A 14,665-nucleotide genomic window follows, 5' to 3' on the forward strand; every position below is an offset into this window, starting at 1 on the left:
TTCGCTCATAGGGTACATTGAGGAAGAAGAAGAAGAAGAAGAAGAAGAAGAAGAAGAAGAAGAAGAAGAAGAAGAAGTAGTAGTAGTAGTAGTTGTTGTTGTTTCTAGGCCATCATGGCACCCAAGTCTACAACATTCATTAACTAGAAGCCTTCTTGTTAGTTCAGATACTGTTTATTGCTTCTTGTTGCCCCTTTAGGTTTAATAATGCATTCATCTATTCCTGTACCATTGACAATTACTAGCTACTGTTCTGTGGTACACAAAACAGAGGACTTTCTTCCCAGCACCTTCCATCTGAGAACCTTTAACAGAAACAGTCATTAAAAGAAGGAGGTTCTGCCTGTTCATTTTCAGACAGAACTGATGATTCAATATATGTTTTAAAAACATGGTTAAATAGGTGGCATTTGTGTAAACAGTATGATGAAATAATGCAAAGACTTCATGTCATGGGAACCAAATGCCAGGGCTTTTAAATAGAAAGAAAGCTTTTGGGGGAAGTGAGACAAATGTTGTATCTAGGAAATATGGTAGGAAAATTGTAATTCGAATAGGATTAATGCATATGAGAATACTGAAGGCTGTCATATTCTTGATAATCTATTGACTGATGTAAGGGCACCAGTGAGTGTTACAGCATAAGACATTTATGCAGGGCTGTTTCCCCTCAGTCAATGCTACCAACTGATGTGGTGCTTTGGTTTGATTATATATGGCTTTCCTGACCATCAGAGGTTGCCTAATTCTCCCCATGTGTTTCCGCACATTTTTCGTTTTCCAGATTCTCACTAAAACAGCATCAGGAAAACATGGGCAAAATGAGTAGAAATGCATGGGGAGAGTGAGGCGACCTTTGATGGTCAGAAAATCATGCTTAATCAACGCGAAGCACCAGAGCAGTTGGCAGGATGACTACAAGGGAAAAAGCCCTGCATAAATGGCCAAACTAACAATACTGTGTACTTTATCTGAGTTGCTTCTTCTTTGTACATTATTACAGTTGGGGAGAATGAACATATGGGGGGGCAGCGAGAGTGTCATGATGACAGAAAATTAGCAAGGACATCTTGATGCCTGTAAAAAGTCCCCCATATTCTGCCAACAATTCTTACTCTTTTAAGAGATAGAATTTGGTGGATGAGGAGTTGGAAGGCAGACTTAGTTGATCAGAAAGTGGAATGTGGTGGAATTCTGAAGAGGTACAAATTTATTGAGCTTTAGTTGCAGTCAGACTTTGGTATAGCCATGTTTATTCTAAAGCAGTTCAGGATGAATTATTAGCTGGAAGGCAGTCTTTTAATATCAACCATGCTGGCCACTTCAGAGGTTTTCTAGGCTTGGAATTGGAAGAGAGCTACTTCTCCATTTCAAACAGAGCAGTTTTGACAGATAAAATATGAAAAGGACCAGCCTTTCTAATTAGAATATGATGGAGAAATTAAATTTATTTACTATACTTTGGAATTCAGTAGGGTTGCCAGGCCTCCTGTTATGGAGGGAGGACTCCTACTGGCAGCCTTAATTGCCTGCCCCTCAACAAGGAAGCGAGACAGAAAAACTGGAGGTGTCATCTTTTCCACTACATCACTTCTGGGGAAAACCCACTTCTGGGAAAACCCAAAAGTGATGTAGGGTAGCTCTAGGAATCGCTGGAAACTATATGGTTAGCATAGAGTTTCTAACAATTCCTAGAGCTACCCTATGTCACTTCTTGGAAATCAGGGAAGGTTATACCACTGGGTAGAATTTTGATTTCTAAGTGACAAGTATGGCATATCTGTTAAAATAAATAACACTTTAGAAAGAAGCCAGAAAATGCAGCTTTGTAGGTCAACAGTCAGAAGGTGGAGCACAGTGGCTAAGGAAGTGCATTTTGGTGGATCAGGAGGCAAAGACTGAGGAGAACTGGTAGGATAAGGGAGGAGGTATAGCTTGGTGAAGTCTGGTCAGTTATGAGATGCAGACAACAGAAAATGCTCTTTTTCAACTAAGCTGTGCAACTACCACATTTGCTTACAAATTCCCTAACAGCAAGCAATGCTATCTACACATAGTATCATACCTCCATATAGCAACACAACCCAGACCACAAATCAAAGCAGCAACAGCAAAATCAATTAAGAATACTTTAAAAGAGCGACCATACAACAAAATTAGGGTCATAGCGGTCATAAAAGCAAACAGCATAAAAGCAGGAGCAGAACAGAGCAAGGAGACAAAAATCAGTTAAAAGCCTGGATAAGGCTTTTAAACATTCTGACATGGTGCCTAAAACCCAGTAATGTAATCAGGTGAGCTTTAAAGGGAAAGGCATTCGGTGCTGAGGAGGCCCCATTTTTTGTCACCATCTACCTCATTTGTATGGGAGTAGTGCTTGAAATGAGGAAAGGGTTGCCAGCTCTAGGCTGGGAAATACCTGGGGATTTTTGGGGTGGAGCCTGAGGAGGGCGGGGTTTGAGGAGGGGAGAGACTTCAATGCCATAGAGTCCAACTTCCCAAGTGGCCATTTTCTCCAAGTGAACTGATCTCTATTGGCTGGAGATCAGTTGTATTAGCAGGAGATCTCCAGCTAGTACCTGGAGGCTGGCAACCCTAGATGAGGACCTTAACTGGTGAGCTGCACAGTACCCTGGTCCTAATCTGTTTAGGGCTGTAAAAGTAAGAGCCAGCACTTTCAATTGTGCCTGGTAATGGAAAGGCAAACAAGGCAGATCTTATATTAGCAGAATATTTTTTGATAGATAGTTTATTTGCGGTCCTTGGCCAGATAAAACAAAATACATGGACTAAAATAGTCTTACAGACAAAGGTTTACAGTCCGAGTCTTAAATCACTTAAAATAATAACAATAAAAAAAATACCATCCAAGTTACATCTGCCATTTGGACTAAGAGACTACTCTATGGCAACGAATTTTCATTGCTGTTGTACAAAATTTTGCTACCTGAGAGGTGATTGAAGGATTATCTCCTTGTAGGAGCTTTTCGATCTTTTCTCTTTTCCTGTCAGCTCCCATTCTCAGTATGAGGGGCTCAATAAACTTAGAACGAGGTATTGTGTATAAATTACAGTTCAGGAGAACATGTTCAGTGGTTACAAAATCCCTGGATTTACAGGGGCAGAGTCTCTCCGCCCTGGGTATCTTCTTAAATTTCCCCTCTAACATAGCAGAGGGTAAGGCTGCGCACCTAGCCCTCCTTGTTTATCTCTAAATAACGGAGATAGGCTGCTGGTGCAAGGATAATTTTGGAGTGGGGCAGAATATTTCAAATTGTGTAAAGAAGTCCTTTGTTTTGTCTGTCATTCTCAATGTAATCCCAGAGGGGACTTTGTGTTCCTGTAGCATGTGGTCTGTGGTTAAATTAGCATCAATCCCTTTACAGATGTCCCCCTTGTACCCCATGTCCAGAACCACAAGTTAAAATTACTCCCATTTCATTTCTTCCCTATTTGGTGGTGTGGTGGTGGTTTTTGTTTTTGAATGCTGTGCTTTGTCTTTAAAGTCTTATATGTTTTATTTGTGTACGTTGCCTGAAGCTTTGAGGGAAGTGGCACAAAAATGTTTCAAGTAAACTGGGGGGGAGGGTTACCGCATTATGTATTCCCAGCGATGTAGTAAGAGTTTGAAAATGTTATTAAAAATACTGTTCGCACTGTCTATGTATTCCCAGCAATGTATTAAGAGTTTGAAACTGTTATAAAAAATACTGTTCGCACTTTGTTTAGCCCCTTTAGCTGTGAAGACGTCTTCCAACCATTTTTTTAGCCGTAGCATCCAAAAACCCTTTTAAAGTGATGTTTTTTATAACATTTTCAAACTCTTAATACATTGCTGGGAATACATAATGTGGTAACCCCCTGAGCTTAGAAGCATGGTGGTTACTCATAAAATCCACAATACTGTTTCCCCGGGCCCTATTCTTGCTGTCTAAGATTGTGTCGTACTTCCATGGGTTAGAGTGACAAGCTGAAAAAGCAGTGGAGCTGGTTTTAGAAACAAAGCCACAAAAAGGAAGCTATCACAATCCAATGCCTTTGCTGAGCATACTTTTATCAGTCAGTACAAGAAATTTAGCAGTCTATTTTCAGCACTCTAAGAAGTGCATTAAAGAAACAAATCCCTCTTTAATATTCCAGTTACAGGCAGGCAGTATCCCTTGAATGGCAGCATCAATATATCAGGGGTGTTTCCTTTCCAGCTATCATGAAGATTGGTACAGAGGAATCTCAAACTGTTTGCTGTATATGTGGGTTGCAATGGGCTGTTGCCCCAAAAAAGAACAGTGAATCAACATGTTTTGACAAGACATCTCACTAAAACCAAAATGACCAGATCATTCGTGTTTTCTCAGCGTGAGCCGACACTCTAACAGAGTAACTCTGCATGCGTTTGCGCTGTCGGTTTTATATTTAATATGGCTGTGTAGTAGCTGTGGTGTGGTGGTTAGACTAAGATCTAGGGGACCTAGGTTTGAATCCCTGCTCTGCCATGGAAGCTTGCTTGATGACCTTGGGCCAGTCACACATTCTCAGCCTAAACTCCCTAAAGTTTAAACTTTAAACTCCCTAAACCCCTCACAGGGTTGTGTGAAAATAAAACGGAGGAGAACAAAGTGAATTGGTTGGGTCAGCATTGGAGAGAAAGGCTGGGTATAAATGAAGTTAATTAAGTAATTAAATGATGGACGAAAGTGTAATTAATTAAATAACTAATTAATTAAAATAACTGCATAGGATAGCACTGTTAATTTTATGTTTAGTATACTTTGCAGTAGCTATAGATCACATATAAATATTCAACCATAAGCCTTTTTTAAAGTAGGTGATTGACACTAGAATATTGCATTCTCAGTGGAGGCGCACTGGCCTAGGGTTGCCAACCTCCAGGTACTAGCTGGAGATCTCCTGCTATTACAGCTGATCTCCAGCCAATAGAGATCAGTTTGCCTGGAGAAAATGGCCACTTCATTAATTGGACTCTATGGCATCCAAGTCCCTCCCCTCCCCTCCCTAAACCCTGCCCTCCTCAGGCTCCACCCCACAAATCTCCAGGTATTTCCCACCCCAGAGCTGGCAAGCCTACAGTGATCTCACTGTCACAATCCAGACTAGGGCCTAACTACACATATCTCTTTCCTCACGTCTGCCCCCAGATTAGGTCAGTTGATGTGGTCAGGGAGTTCTATGCTTCCCAGGCACAGATAGGCCAGATTTGGATCAGGACTATGGCAAGTGGGGAGAGGGAGCTTCAGCCTCCCCCTACCTGCACTGTTTTCCCAACCTGAAATGGCTCCAAAGAGAATATACAGTTAGGGAATTCGAAGTGTACTTAATCAGCTGTAGCCCCTTTCTTTGCATGCTTACTAGATCCCTACATACTAGGAAGCACAGAATTCCGAGACTACATGTAACTTTTCGTTAGCAAGATGGTTGCTCTTGCCTGCAGCTTTTCTTCATGTAGTATGTAGGGTTGCCAACCTCCAGGTGGTGACTGGAGATCTCCTGCTGTTACAACTGATCTCCAGGCAACAGAGATAAGCTCCCCTGGACAAAATGGCCACTTTGGCAATTGCATTGAAGTCCGTCCCCTCTCCAAAACCCACCCTCCTCAGGCTCAACCCCCAAAATCTTCAGGTATTTCCCAACCCAGATACGGTAACTCTATGTTAAGGTCTGATTTGCATAGGAGAAGGAGAAATTCCTGTGTTTGCGGAGAGTGCAAGGGATTCCATGAGTGTATATTGGAGGCTAGGGGGATAAAGCCTGATGGTTTTGGGATGCCTCAAACTGGGAGAAATAGAGGCCATGTGGCCCAGGTGAAGGAAAGATGGCACCAATTCAAAGATGGAAACTGAAATGTTTCAGGTGTGATTATTCTGCCTCTCTCTCTTAAACACCTTAGGAACAGAGATGTGGATTAATCACTCACGTATTTATCTTTTCTTTGCTATGTAGTTGCTAGATGTATACAAGTTAGGGTTGCCAACCTCCAGGTAATAGTTGGAGTTCTCCTGCTGTTACAACTGATCTCCAGCCAATAGAGATCAGTTCACCTCGAGAAAATAACAGGTTTGGCAATTGGACTCTATGGCATTGAAGTCCCTCCCCTTCCCAAATCTCGCCCCCCTCAGGCTCCACCCAAAAAACCTCCCACCAGTGGAGAAGAGGGACCTGGCAACCCTAATATAAGTATACATTTTTCATTTTTAAAATCAATGACTTTAATTACAATAATTATATATATATATATATATATATATATATATATATATATATATATATATATATATATATATATATATATATATATATATATATATATGAATGTGGTTTTATTGTATTTGTTCTGCAGCCATATAAAAAGCCTAGCATTGCACTCACAAGGCATAAGAACAGACGTCAGGAAATACGCAGAGCATTTAGTTTGAAGAAGATAGTTTATTTTATTATTTATTTAAAACATTTCTATGCCATCTTTCCATTTAACTTAGGGTCTTCAAGACAGTAAATATTAAAACATCTTTAACATTAAAACCACTTAAAATACAAATATATATGTAATATTTACATTTTAATATTTACATTACATAAAAACACATTACATAAAAACACATAAACATTCAAACAGGGAGGAGGGCTGATAAGACTTAGTAAGAGAACACCATCAAAATAAAGAAGTCTTCTCCTGTTGGCAGAAGACAACAATAGAGGGAGACCGACAAATCTCTGGGGAATTCCAAAGTTTCGGCACCACAACCAAGAAGGCCTGTTTTCAGGTTGCCACCTATCTAGCCTCAGGTGACTGGGGAACCCAAAGCAAAGCATCTGAAGATGGGCAGAGAGAGAAAATGAGATGGTTTCATTTTCTGAGGTGTAAATTCACATATCTCTACAAGAATAAATGGTCCTTATTTCTGTTGAGAAAGGCTCTGCCTGCAGAGCTGAACTGTTATGATCAAGTGACTTGTAATCTGGCTAGTTGGCCAAATCTACATCCACTGTGGAAGAACCAAGGTGTCTGTGGGGGCCATTCTGCCACAGTAATACCTTCAAAAAAAGTAAATCCTCAAATGTGTTATAAACATAGGAATTATAAAGATATTCTGTGCACATACTCAGAGAAGTATTATTTATTATTTTATTTTCCAGGTTTGAGTTTAGTTACCGTATGCAGACAATGCATGACTTGGATATATTAACTAATTTGGGTTCTTGAGATGACGTACAAATTCTGGTCTGTGTTCTGACTTGGAACTGTAGTATATACATTTTGAAAATCTGTACTCCACCATTTTTAAATATTTCAGATGTGGAACTGATTCTGGAAGTGATATGCCAAAGGCTGCTGAGTGCACAGCAAGTAGCTTTTGAATGGAGCTTTAGAATGTCATCTTGTGGGAGAAGGCCTAAGTAGGTATACTCTGAAGTAAGTCCCATTTTATTCTATGTGGCTTACTCCCAGGAAAGTGTCCATGGCTGTGCAGCCTATGACTTTTTCAATGACCTTCCAGTTAATGATAATCAACATATATTTTGACTTGGGTATTATCACAGTTAACTAGTTACTGGAACCTTGGTTGGGAGCAGTCAGCACCCTGCAGAAAGAGACAGCAGCTGTGACCGCTGAGCAGCTGCTTGGCTGACGTTTTGGACTGACGCCTTATAAAACTGTGTTCCAACTGCTTTATACTTCTGTGATTACTTTCTAACCTTTCACTGAGTCCAACTAAGGCAGAACACCACATTATGTTGGGAGCTTGATTTCTAAAACTGCAAAAGTGTCTACAGCACACTGACTTGGAAACAAATTCCATTGAAATATATTGAACAGTTCGGATAAGTACGGTTATTATTGGGCTGTGAAGCTGCAATGGTATGCCCATTTTCTTGAGACTCACAGGACTCAACCTGAACTGAAATATATGGGACTTATTCCCAAGTAGAGGAACATAGGATTCTGCCTAACTTTTCCTTTCCTTCTAACCATGGCTAAATTCCACAAGCCTTTTTGGTTGCAATTCACAAATGACAAAAGGGAAACAGGGTGAAAGCAAGTGCTCCCTTTATAATTGAGATGTCTACATCAACTGTAAATTCACAGTGCAGTCCAAAGCAGACTTAAACCCTTCTAAGACCATTGACTTCAATGGAATTTGAAGGTTATAACTCTGCTTTGGACTGCACCATGAAGAGCAGATTACTGAAAGCAGAAAAGGTAACAGTAAAAAAAAAAAAGCAGTAAGAAACAGCAGCCTACTTCATTCCTCCCAAAAACGTTTTCTGCCAGAGAGAAAAATGGCTTTCAGAACAGTGAGAAACCATTGTTGGGATAAGCAAATGGTAGGGTAATTTATTGCACAGACACAACTAGTAGGAAAAGTGTGATTAATATGTTTGATATGTATAATTAGCAAATGATTTGCATAATATGCTAATCAGGCACCATGGATTTGAGAACCTGGGATACAACAGATCTGAAGGCCATATTGGCAGTTGATTAGTTCCTCAAGAACAGCTTCTTTTAATGGTGTTTAGCCATATATGCATGCACCAGCATCTAAGACACCAAGGAATGGTGGAGTCTACATTTCCTATGGTTCCTGCACTTGTTCATGTCAACATCTACAACCTAAATTTCACAACAATTAATTTAACCCAGAGCCTTGCACACTACTCCCTTCCACTTCAGTAACTCTGTGGTACATAACAAAATGGGATGTGAAGGCAGCCCAGAACCCTGAAATAGCTGCATGGCTGCTGTCACTCCACCCCCTTCTCCTGATGGCTCATGCGAGCAGGCCCGCCACATTGGTAACTATCATACAATAGTCCCCAGAAACATGAGAAGAATCCTCATACAAGCAGGACTCACCTGACGAGCTCCTACTGTTGGACGCATCGTAGTCCCTTGATGCCCACTGTGCCTTGCTCCATTTGTGGTGGCTGTTCTTGTGAGACCTGCATCTCCTCAGAGCGTCTTCATTGGAGAAGCTGGAGCTGCTAGGACACTGGACCCACTGCTGCCCCCTAGCTAGCTGTGTGGCATGTGCCATGGAGTGTGAAGGCTTGGGGGGGGTGACATTCCCTGTGGATCCAGGAGCTGGAGGGAGGAAACCAAGCTGTTCCACCCTCTTAATGACACCTGGCAAATGCTGCATGACCCTGAGGGGGCTAGGTACCCTGTCGAGGGCTGCTTTCTGGATGCTGAGGCCCATGAGGCTTTTGAACATTGCCTCAGCATCCAGAAAGCAGCACAGTTTGTGGGGGCAGCACAGTTTGCAGCACAGTTTGCACTGCCCTGGGACTGGTGCTTGGAGCATGTGTCTGCAGCAGCGCTTAGGCTGGCCTCTTGGGAGCAATGTTGCTCTTCTTGGGTGGCATGCCTAGGCAGTAGAAAGATGCCAAGGACCAGCTAGCCAGGGAGATAAATGTAAAATACTGAGCACCCCTGCCTTCAAAGCAGCCTGCCCAATGAAAATTAGAAATCCCTAGCCCAAGGCATGGGAGGCAGCATGCAGCCCAGGCCAGGACAAAATGGCTGACTTCTGCAAACAAAATGGCCGCTGTTTGGTCCCAGTGCCACCAGAAGCCACAATTTCAGCACATTGGGGGTGGGGGTCAGTTCTTTAGGCACTCAGCTCCTTAATGAGGGTTCCCAAGAGGGAAAGGGTTTCAGCGGGCAGGGGGTGATTTCAGCTTACGGGGAGGTGAATTAATTGGGAGGTCTAGTTGAGGAATGCAGCTAGGGTTGCCAGCTCTGGGTTGGGAAGTACCTGGAGATTTTGAGGGTGGAGCCTGAGGATGGTAGAGTTTGGGGAGAGGAAGAACTTTAATGGGATATAATGCCATAGAGTTCACCTTCCAAAGTGGCTATTTTCTCCAGGTGAACTGATTTCTATTGCCTGGAGATCAGTTGTAATAGCGAGAGATCTCCAGCCATCACCTGGAGGTTGGCAACCCTAAATGCATCCACTGCTAGGCCACTCACTGAGTCCCTGCAGCTGCTGGAGCCTTTGCTCTCGCTGCAGCCGGACTCGGCTGCTGAACATCGCTACCTTGTCTCACTTCTTCCTTCTCCCTGTTTTGCCCTTCTTTGTTCTTCCCTTCAGTCCTCTTCACTCTTCCAATGATCTTCCTTCCTTCTACTGTGGCTGTAGCCAACTGATTGTTGGGCCCAGGCAGCGTGGCTGTCATGGGTCAGTCTCAGGAGCATGAGACATCCTCAGAGGAAGGTAGATCTACCAGGTAGATCCAGCCCTGTTGGACCTGCATCACAGCCTGAAATGGTGTCAGGTTCATCCCAGCCTTGCGGAGAGCTTAGAAGCCCAGCTGTCAGCTTGCAGTCTGCTGAACCCCCAGAGCCACCGCAGGACTCGTAGCCTGAAGTCTTGTCAGAACCACTCCTGCCTTGCAGAGAGCCTAGACCCATTAGCCCAGCTGTTAGCTCTCAGATTGCTGACTCACCAGAGGCATAGTCAAGGGCAGAAAGATGGAGGCGACGAAGGAAAGCATTGCTAACTAAAAGACACAGTGCAAGGATTGAGACTTACCAGCACAGGCTAGACCCACAGAATGGGGAGTCTTCTCAGGATGAAGACTAGCTCAATTAGGCACACTAGAAAAGGGGTGGCTGGGAATGGGAGTAGTGAGGAAGCAATGTGTTACTTACTTTTCAATGCTGAGTCCCACTCTGAAGGACGCTCTGACCTTGCACCCCCTGGACTGGCTTCATTGACTTTGTGTGCGGATTCTGATTTGGCAAAGTACAGACTCTGATTTCTGGTATTCTGAACTACTGACTGGATTTTCTGACCTGTTGTGTATGTATGCATGTATGCGTATGGATCAAGGGGAAACAAGCACCTAGTGTTGGAGCAAGGGAAACAAGCACCCAATGTATGCATATGGATCAAGGGGAAACAAGCACTCAGTGGAGCTTGGAGTTCCTGGGCTCCTGAACTGTATGCTCCTATTGGCTACCGGGGTTACCCTCCCCAATCACGGACTTGGGGGAGTGGGCAAGGGTGGCCGAGCGGGCGTATAATCAGGGATCCGATCACAGTTGCTAGTTCTGTTCTGCCTGTTCTCAATAAAGCGTTTGCTGTTGGAACTCCGTCTCCGTTCTTCGTGTATTGCCCACGTGACATAACACTCCCTCTGCAACTTTCGAGCTTCAAACTACAGACGCTGTAACCCAACACCGGGAGTTGGCAGCCAGCCAGCACAGTGGCCTAATAAAGGAATGGATCCTCCCAAGAGGCTTCCCACTGGCACAACAAGGTTCCCAGCCATGGTTGCAGCTGGAGGGCAGTGCAATCCTTTCCTGGCCCTGCTCTTCATCCTGTGGCTGCAAAACAGCCCCATTAGAGTCTGGAGCTGCTGTTTCTTGTTTTTACTGTCTGTACTCCAAAGAGGTCGGTCAAATGAGTACCCAGCTTGCTGGGGGTAAAGGGAAGATGACTGGGGAAGGCACTGGCAAACCACCCCATAAAACAAAAGTCTGCCTAGTAAACGTCGGGATGTGACGTCACCCCATGGGTCAGGAATGACCCGGTGCTTGCACAGGGGACCTTTACCTTTTTACTCCAAAGAAAAATTATTTTCCACGGAATAATGAAAGAGTCAAAAGATATTTGGTAGACAGATTAGATTGTGGTATTTAATAGTATCTACGTACATGAAAATGTCATTGTTTATGTAACATCTCTGAAACAAGAGCGAGACAAAGGGAGATTTTCTTTAAAGTGTGTGTAAAATGTGAGGAATGGACTCCACTTGGCATTTGAGATTAGGCACATGTAGCAAAACTATCTAGAATATAAAATTAAAAAATGAAATAAAATTCCCTGTTTTGTTGATTACCTACCGTTTTGACCTTCTTTCCACGCAACAAGTTATCTGATTCATGTCAAGACAATCTGAAAAGCAGAAGACTTCTTGGAGAGAATTTTTTTTTTTACCAGGATGAAGTGCAATTCTCAAAATCAGTAACATGTTTGTTTAATTTAGAAATTAACATGTTTTCTCAAAAGATAAGATTGAAATAGGATAACGCTGTGTGCTAATTTACCTAACCTGTTTTGGTATGCACAGTTGTACCAGCATTACTCCCAACTTAAGACATGGGACAACCATACTTAGGTTTATTTAATTTAAAGTGCTGATCTTCACCTTATGCTATCAAAATATGCTTTAAGGATGCTTTAAGGCATGATTTTGGCAACTCCACCCTAGGTCCAAACTTGGCCATCAATTTTTGCTGGCTTTGTTTTGTCTCCATATGAACTGTGAGGAGCAGTGCCAAATCTCATCCACGTCCACTAATGTGCTACTCAGGAAGCTAAGGGTTTGGTTGATGCTGTTTTGCACCAAGAGTGTTTCCTCCTAACACATCCCTCCCATACCACAAAGGATGGCCTGTGCAGAAATGGTCCTTTCATCATTGCATGATGCTAGAAAGTGCTCACCAATTCACCCTATGTATCATGATCAATTTGCCTTATTCCTGCCACATCTAGCTGTGGCCTAACCAGTCTATTTATCCCATCCATCCTGTGACAATATGAAGCAAGCAAAAAGAAGGTGCCCTAAATTTCCAGTTATAGGAGACAACAGCATGAAGAAATACCTGGGTGGGAAAGGCAAGAAGCCCCTATTATAGCTCCCCTGCATCCTTCTGCTATAGCCTGACCAACTAACTGTCCTAACCAATCAGGGCTCATGCCTTATTTGAATTCTCAAAGGGGTTTAGACAACAGCCCTAATTGTCCTGAATTGGCCCTAATTGTCCTGAATGAAATCACCAAGTGAAGCCATCAGTTATGCATCATTGCACAGATATCCAGAAAGTAGGGCACACACTTCTACCCTCCTATCAAGTGACTAGTTAGCATGTGACTTTACATACACGGCATTAATCCTTGAATTGTACATTACTCAAACAATGTTACAAATAGGATTGCCAGCTCTAGGTTGGGAAATACCTGGAGATTTTGGGAATGGAGCCAGAGGGAGTGGAGTTTGGGGAGGGGCGTCAATGGGGTATAATGCCATAGAGTCCACCTTCCAAAGCCATTTTCTCCAGGTGAACTGATCTCAGTCACCTGGAGATCAGTTGTAATAGTGGGAGATCTCAAGCTACCACCTTGAGGTTGGCAACCCTACTTACAAGGGAGTTGTGACTCTGCAATCTACTGCTCCCAAAAAATTACTGCAAAGGAAGAGCAAAACTAAACATTTAAAATATACTTTTAATTTTATATCTATAGAAGTAGGAACCCCTTGTGGGAGGCAACTCATTTCCCTCTCCCCCACTATTTCCTCTTCCCTTTCTTGAAAGCCCCCATAGCCTCTTCCCCTTTCCTGCTTCCTTCTCTCCTTTTGGTTTCTTACCTCTAAGTGGGACCTGGAGATCTCCTGGAATCACAACAGATGTCCCAACTACAGAGATCAGTTCCCTATTACGGTTGCCAGTTCCAGGTTGGAAAATTTCTGGAAATTTGGGGGTGGAGCCTTGGGAGGATGAGATTTGCGGACGGAAGCACCCTCAGAAGGGTATACTGCCATACAATCCACCCTCCAAAGCAGGCATTTTCTCCAGGGGAACTAATCTCTGTCATCTGGAGAGCACTTGTAATTCCAGGGGACATCCAGCCCCTACCTGGAGGTTGGCAACCTGAGTTCCCATGGAGGAAATGTCTGCTTTGGAGGGTGGAGTGAGTGGCATTATACCTCTCTGAGGTCTCTCCCCTCCTCAAACCCCACTCTCCCCAGGCTCCACCCCCAAATCTCTAGCAATTTTCTAACCTGGAGTTAGCAACCTTTATCTGTCCCTGTCTTAAGCTTTCATTTCTTTTCATTTCCTTTCCTTCCCCCCCCCCTCAAAGCAGCCTCTACTTAAGAAATCTGAGGCCTAGTTTTGTGGTCCAGCCACTGGGCCAGGGTCATGTGCATCATAAGAAACCCTCAAGGACTTGTGGGAGGACACCTCAATTTCCCCTCTATCCCCCTCCCTGCATTATTTCCTCAAGGTTCAAGGTTGAATACTATTTCCTCTTTTCCCTTCTCCTGGCAACCCTCATATCCCCTCACCTTTCCCTGCCTCATTCTCTTCTCAACAATTCACCAATTTACCTTTTATCTGCCTCCTATATTATTTACAAGTTTTTGAAACCCCCAATGTATTTTTTTTATTTTACATTTTTCTGCAAACCTGGAGCTGTTTTCAAGATTGTAGAAAGCTCTTTGCAATCTGATTTTGTTTTAACTACCCTAAATAATTTGGTGTCTTCTGCAAACTTGGCCACCTTGTTGTTCACCCCCAACTCCAGGTCACTGATGAACAGGTTGAAAGCACCGATCCCAACACAGATCCCTGAGAGACCCCACAGCTCACATCCCTCCATTGTGAGAACTGACCTTTTATTCCTACTCTCTGCTTCTTATTTTTCAGCCAGCTCTCAATCCATAAGAGGACTTGTCCTCTTATCCCATGACTGTGAAGTTTGCTTAGCAGTCTTTGGTGAGGGACTTTGTCAAAAACCTTTTGGAAATCCAAATACACAATGTCCACAGGCTCATTCCTGTCCACATGCTTATTGACACTTTCAAAAAACTCTAAAAGTTTAGTGAGACAGGACCTACCTTTACAGAAGCCATGTTG

This window comes from Euleptes europaea, chromosome 4, assembly GCF_029931775.1.
Source record: "Euleptes europaea isolate rEulEur1 chromosome 4, rEulEur1.hap1, whole genome shotgun sequence".
NCBI classification, from domain to species: Eukaryota; Metazoa; Chordata; class Lepidosauria; order Squamata; family Sphaerodactylidae; genus Euleptes; species Euleptes europaea.